Here is a 6395-nt window from a genome sequence, read left to right as displayed (position 1 = left end):
TAAATAAAGACTGCATGTTGTTCAGTGTTGGAGAGTGCTGTTTGATGTAGAGGGTTTCTTTGATCAATAATTCTAGGTCAGTGTTAAACTTGCAGAGTATAGAGAAATCTGATAGTATAAGTTGATGTCCTGTTTCTTCACTATGTTGGCATATAGAGGAAACACAGGGGTTATTCAACTTTTTTTGCATTTTAATGGAAATTCCCATATGTTCATAGGCTCTGACTTTTAAATGGCATTTGGTTTTGCCAATATAGGAGGCCTTACTGTCTCCACACGTGTAAAGATAGACAAGCCAAGAAAAATAAGGAATGGGGAGGATATCTTTAGTAGGGAAAAAATTTTTTATGCGTGATGTGGATTTAAAAACTAATCTTAAATCCACTTGAAGGTAGTATCGACCAAGTATGCATTTAAGTTGATTTTTTAAATTTAAGCTTTGTTTGCCAGTATAAGGAAGACACGAGTATACAGTAAGTTTAGGTACAGTTGATATCTTAATTGGATTTGTGAGTTTCTTTGTTAGGAAGGTGTTGGTAATGTTTTCTAATAAGTGTTGTGGATAGCAGTTACATTTCAGGATGTCATGTAAGAACGAAGTGTCGTAATTTTGTTTATTATCAAACTTCGTTTTCCTTTGAACACATCAATTGCTAACTTTACATTTTGTTTTTGTAGTTGAATATCAGTACGTGTTTATTCTTTGTTGTACATTTGTTAGTTATTTTGAATGAGTTCAGTGTGATGGTCGGGTGGGAAAAAAAGTCAGTACAGCAGTAAACTGTTGAAAAACATGTAACATTCAACTGATTGCATATATGTAGCTTAAAATTATCATCCATAAATGAACATAAAAACCTAAACAAACAAGATTAGCAAAAATTGTAAATTTAGAAAGAATGAATAAGGGTCATAAAAATTACAGAAACAAGTTGAATAAAAATTTACAAGTACTGTAGACATGGAGTCAATACAGGGATTTGTAGATTGATAAAATAATGTAAACAGTATTTTCAGCCTTGTTTGTTTACTTTTTTGAGAGTCCATAATTGTAGGCTTGAAAATAATCTGTGTGTTTTGATTCAACTTGTTGCTGTACTTTTTTCATGATTCACCCTTTTTAAATTAACAATTTTTTCAATTTCAGCAGCCTAATGCTGAAAACTTGTATAGTATTAGAGAAAACTGAATGCTGCTTTTAATACCAACATTTATGATATATATAAAACTGGTACAAGTCTGAAGGGAAGATTAATTTTTCAATTAGAATATATGAGAGTGCACCCTTGATATCTTGTTACTGTAATCTATCACTGAACTATAATAGAAATGTAAGACTTCTGTTGATTTTCTCTTTTGGGAGTTTCTATGAGAGCCAGAGGACACTGCAGAAGGATGCCTAAATGACAATGTAAAAAAATTCTCAATAACTGGATTTAACTCCTTAGAGTCAGGATCCTCTAATTTGATTCTGAACAGATGTTCCAGTACCTTTACTCCTGTTCATTTCTCCTGTCAATTTTAATACGACTGAGAAGGATTGCTCTGATGCTACAACCCTTGACAATTATTTTTATATTCTTGAAGTCAATGTTGTGGTTTTCCTTTTTAGCATGTAATACAATGGCTGAAGTATCTACAGAAGCATGTGTGATGTCTCTTTGATGTTCTTTCATCCTAATGTTCTCAGAACATTTGGTCTCTCCAATGTATTCTTTTTTTACATTCACGATACATTGTAGACAACGTTTTTTGCAATGAAATCAGATGTTGTGACTTAACCTTAGTTAAGATATTGCAAAAGTTAATTGGACTCTTGAACACAGTTTGAATGTTAAAGGTATTCATTATTCCATTTTTCTCCAAGTTCTGGAAATAGGGTATCACCATCCTATGCTTATTTTCCTGATTAAAGAGTTTTTGACAGTCTTTTTTACCAATTGTTTTGAATAGTTATCATTAATAAAAGTCTGTTGAAGCTGTAGAAGTTGTTTCTAGGTATTCGTTACTGCATATTCTACATGCTCTGCATGCTCAGGCTTTGACGACACTGTTTTGAACAGATACGGGGTGACAAGATTCAAGGTTAAGATATTTGTTTGTATATGTTGCTTTTTGATAAACAGTAGTTTTTAGTTTCAGATCATCACTATCCTTTAGAGCCAGTACATCCAGAAATGGAAAGGAGTTAACTGTCTCTACTGATTTCTTTTAGTTCTTTTACTAGACCCTCCTCCAGAACTTCATTGATTGTCTGTGTAAATACTTTGCACCCTTGTCTGTTGTATTAAGCAGTACCCGTATCCATTCCATGTTTCTTTTACAAATGTTATAATTTTCGTACACTAAAAATATATTTCCAATAGACACTTATCTCCACTTGAAACTTCTACCTACCCCCACATTTTTACATCTGGTACAGCTGTGCTGTAGCATGCAAATAGGCATGCGACAGCCCTCCACTAACAGAAATGAAACACACCCTCCTAGTCAGCTAACTCCCTCTATATTGTAGAACCTGATCTTCGCTTTAAGATTAGCCAAAAAAAGAAGCACCAAAAGTTGGGAAAATGGATGGGAAGTGTAAGAAGAGGTAAGCATCAATTGGAAATACATTTTCAGTGGAGGAAAATTATAACTTCCAACACACTACCTTACCTCATATAATAGCTAAAATCCCTCAATGAACTGGTGGAGGGACTGGTTCAAAATTTACCTTGATGAGCACCCTTCAGAAAGCATCAGAAGAGAGCCCATGAAGTAGGAAACTTCAATGTAGAGGACCACATCTGTGAGAGACTGCACCACATTTGTACCAGGTATACTCTTCACCTATTGTGAATATATATGTCAATAAACCAGACTGAAAAGACACACACACACTCATCCAGTGCATACATCGATGCACCAAATGGTGTAGAGTGGCTAGGGCGTGTCCAAATATATTTGGTGGGTCAACTCTAATCTAAAACGAGGCAGCATAAAGTATTTATTGTCCAGTCAGTGGGAGGAGGAGGGTCACTACCATTCTCACATCAAGACTAGGAAGCAAAAGGGAAAACAGCTTCTGTTCCACCATCCTAGCCAGGACACATGTGCAGACCCAGTATAAAACCAACACCAGGCCACCCGGGAATCCAACATCTGGGAAATGGTAGGAAGGGAATATGCAAGGTGGTGGGTCAACTCCAGTCCAAAACCTGGCAGCACTGGGAATTTATCATCCAGTCTGCAGTAGGATGAAGGTCCCTATTAGTGTGCAACTCTAATCCAATGCCTGACCAACAGGGAACCAACATCCAGGCAGTGATAAGATGGGGAATCCCAGCCCGAGAGGTGAAGTGCATGTGGTGGATCATCTCCAGTCCACAACCAGGCAACATCAGGAATGTTTTGTCCATTCTATGGTAGGAGAAGAGTTCACGCCACCTTCACTAACAGAACACATCCACCCTACTCTCAAAAATGAGCACACCCTGGAGAATGCCTCTATAGCCCACCACTTGAGTGGCTAGATGCTGATAAGTGGCAAGGGCTCCCATATTCCAATCCAAGGAAAAGGAAACAATGTGTAAGGAAGTCCGAAAGAACACAACATTAGAGAAAGTGCAATAGGTGACGACAAAACTCTATTTTTAAAAGCAGGTTGATTCCAATTTATTCAACAGGGTGGGCAGCTGTCTCGATACTGCTTTACTCATGATAGTCCATGAGTTGGTAAAATCTGGTACAGACTTTGATTATGAAGCAAGATACCACGAGGAAACCTATATCGGTATTGAGGAACACACCATCTAAACAGTGAACATGATAGACTTTAATGGCCATAAAGTGAAGACTTATGAATTAATATACCTGGACAGACACCACTTGCCACAAAGCAGGATCCAACAAGTAAAATGTGCTACTGTAATGTAAATAAAGAAAAATACTGATCCACTCACAGTTGAACTGAGGTGTATAGAATGGCAATGGGTGGTATTTGGTATCCCAAGAAGGAGAAGATAGCCACATAATGAAGATAATGAGTGATGAAGGTGTGTGGTGTGGTCCATGGAGAATGACATTGAGGTCCCAATCTTAAAGAGGTGTAGGACAAGGTGGATGAAGAAGCCTAAAGGGAGAGAACAGGAGAGGGAAAAACTCTACAGTGTTACAACAGCGGAGGTCATGTGACGCTAGTAACGTGTCATATTCTCGAACCTTCCTGAATGCTCTAGCGTTTACTGGATATGGGGTAGTCTTGTGTATATAAGATGGTCACAACGTGATGGCAACAATAATGAGTAATTGAACTGCGGGCACAGAGAGAATATTGTTGGGCATGTGAGATGTTCATTGTGAGTTATAGCGTTTGTTATACCACGACTGTTGAAATTAAGTGTATTGCAAAGTTGTATTCAGGAAGAATAAACCAGTTTTATTTAAGAAAGGATTTGTATCGGTGAAGTTTCTTTGGAAAGAATTTTTATGGAAAATTAACTAACGAACAAAGAAGCAACAACAGGAATGGGAAAAATGGAAGGTAATGGATAAGGTTGCCCAATAACAAGTAGTGGTAGACACAGAAGAACCATTATCAAATGGCCAGTTAAAAAATTCTAAGATGTGACAAACACTAGTATGGGAAGGAAGGTAACCATGGTACAGAGATCAATGATGGAAAATGCACCACTTTCTCTGATAAACCATTATAGATGAAGAACAGGCTGACTGGGAAAGAAGGGCTGCTACACATGAGGAAAGGACCTCCACAATCCACCAGAATAATATAAAGACAGACAAGACCATACACACGGTACCCTGAAGATGAAAGGCAGAAGACTTTCGAAATGTCATCCTCTATACTTGTGTTTCTACAACAGGCAGTTGCCATCCATTCGACCAAAAATTTCATCTAGGTACTCTTTTTAGTATTTGGAAATTACCATTGTTATTATACAATGATAAGTGTCACATCATAAAAAAAAAGCATACCTACCCTGTGGGGAGTCACTCACTAAATATGTTATTATGAAATGGGGGAACTCTGCCAAAGAGTAGTGATTTTAATATTTTTAGTACCACAGATAGCTGTATTTTCAGTAATCTGTGACTTAATTTTCTTCAAAACTATTTTTGACTTAAAGTTTTGACTAACTATAGTTTTATGCACTTTATTTGTTTTGGTACATCATGTGAATATACTAACCAAATATCATGACTGCCTTTACTGTGGGCCTTGGAAGACAGATATTAGACAAAGTGCGAGGACTGTTGATGAATGGTTTAGATAAATCAATTTGGTTTATAATATATTCCAGAATTTGAACATTAACCTGAGGTGATTCTTTCAAATATTTTTGATGTCTGCTGTCATAATATCGAACAAACATACCAATACCTTAAATACGAGCTTAAGTTGTTTGATTTCATTTCAAACATTAAAAACCACAGCAATAAATTTGAATATGTGAATTTGTTGTTAAACATATTGTCAATTGTACAAGAAACTTAGAAAGGGCTAGTTTTTCAGTCCAGTCCTATGAAAGGATGTTTTTTTTTAATCAAAATTAAAATGTAAAAACCCTATCTTAGTACTTCATTCATTTACTGATGATTTACTTATATTAATAAATAAAAGTTTTAACTTTCACTGTATTTAGTTTTAGACTTAAACTGTTAGTGTTTCTGTTAGAACTTAGTAAGTTAGTGTACACTTGGCTGGTGGCAGTGGTGTGGTTGCATATTATTATTAATATTATACCCTAAGTTCGTAACTAATGTTTAATAATAACACTTTGGAAATTGAACACAAACTCTGAAATTACAACTTAGAATATGAAATACCTTATTTTATTGGTAACTTTCAACAATACTGGTGAAAAATTTAAGATTCGTAAGTTTATTTACACTCTTTATTAATACACTTCGAAACCTTACAAACACAATCCTTAGCGCTATCTAGTGATTAATAATACACTCAATTGTCATTAATAAATACAAAGTTTTTCTTTAATATAAATTCTTTATATCTTTTAATACAAATTACTTTCGAGGAACTTCAGCGATACAAGTCCTTTCTTAATTAAAACTAGTTTATTCTTTCTTCATACAACTTTTTGTAATACACAGAATTTCCACAGTTACTTTAAACTTAACTTTTATAACACACGCTAACAATCACTGTGATTCACACATCACTAACGGTGTCTACTGTTCTCTAGCCTCAATTATCTATATCTTCAATCAATCTGAATATCTATCGCTGGCTTTATTTGACGGGCTTATATGCTAAAAAAGATGGCGTTTGGAACAAAATAGAGTTGCTAGGAAAATTAATGATCCTTCAAGAAATTCCAGCGCGCATGGTCCCAACGTCGCGTGACTTCTGCTACCGAATTACCGCTGTTACG

The 6395-nt window shown here is 35.7% G+C and overlaps 1 protein-coding gene across 1 annotated transcript in view; it reads right to left on the bottom strand.

Moving 5' to 3' along the window:
* The window catches only part of LOC106465434 (general transcription factor IIE subunit 1-like), a gene marked incomplete at its 3' end in the record, with an annotated part of 53542 nt that extends 47629 nt beyond the window's left edge, over positions 1-5913 (bottom strand). Inside the window, exon 1 of the mRNA XM_013925664.2 lies at positions 5830-5913. The remainder of the gene's footprint in view (positions 1-5829) is intronic.
* Between the last annotated feature and the right edge of the window lie 482 nt (positions 5914-6395).

This window comes from Limulus polyphemus, unplaced genomic scaffold (genome assembly GCF_000517525.1).
Source record: "Limulus polyphemus unplaced genomic scaffold, Limulus_polyphemus-2.1.2 Scaffold1942, whole genome shotgun sequence".
In the NCBI taxonomy this organism is placed as follows: Eukaryota; Metazoa; Arthropoda; class Merostomata; order Xiphosura; family Limulidae; genus Limulus; species Limulus polyphemus.
Note: the sequence above shows the minus strand (reverse complement) of the source record. Positions and strands in the feature narration are given on the sequence as shown.